The sequence below is a fragment of the Belonocnema kinseyi genome, chromosome 1, assembly GCF_010883055.1.
Source record: "Belonocnema kinseyi isolate 2016_QV_RU_SX_M_011 chromosome 1, B_treatae_v1, whole genome shotgun sequence".
NCBI classification, from domain to species: Eukaryota; Metazoa; Arthropoda; class Insecta; order Hymenoptera; family Cynipidae; genus Belonocnema; species Belonocnema kinseyi.
The window spans coordinates 51,831,533-51,832,409 of record NC_046657.1 but is presented as its reverse complement, the minus strand read 5'-3'; positions in this window follow the sequence as shown (position 1 = coordinate 51,832,409).

Genomic DNA, 877 nt, shown 5'->3' with positions numbered 1-877 from the left:
GTTATCCAGTTATACATAATGCTCTGAAAATACTGATTCAGAGTGCCTAGATTCTTAAAAAATATATAATCACTTTGTCGAAATGTGGTATCTGAGTTAATATTAACTGAATTTGAGATTGCATTTGAGCTATCCTCAGTTTACGCCAAAAGCAAATTTCTAGAGTTTTTTTTACAAAAAACTCTTTAATAAAAATGCTTATATTATATTTCACAGAAGCGGATACACCACGTCCAAGAACCCGAATTTTCCGGCGTACGATTGATTGGTTGTACAGACAGATGGAATTTCTAAACATTAGAAGTATAAGTTTTTATATGCGCGGTAAGTACACATTTTGTAATCGCCAATAAATTGTTATCGCTGAATAGCATTAGCCGTTGGAGACCTTTGAAAGGATCTTGAATCTAAACTTAAAATGTACATATTCTTATAGGATATTTAATTTCAAATTTTTCTTCCGGATAAAATGCTGACGCTTTTTTCGTTTTCAAAGTAAAGTAGAAAAACAAAATTTAATTATTAGTCACAGCTCTCTATATGTACGGGGCCTGATTTCTCAAGTTTACTTTACCTGAAAACTGACTTTCTCTGATCAAACTAAAAATTTGGAAAATTGTAGTGCTACTAAGTAGTACTTTGCATGAAATAGGATATTATGCACATTGTGACGAACAAATCCCTCCTTCTTTTGGCGCATACGATATTCTTTATAACAAATGGATGATTTCAGACATTTCTCGAATTACAGCCATGACTTCAGCCCATATTAGATTTCAAATAAAGGAAGCAAGATTTACAGTAATTTTTAAGGTAACTAATGGTAACTTGCCATGAATTTACCAAACTTCAATTTTAAACATTTTTATGAATTTCC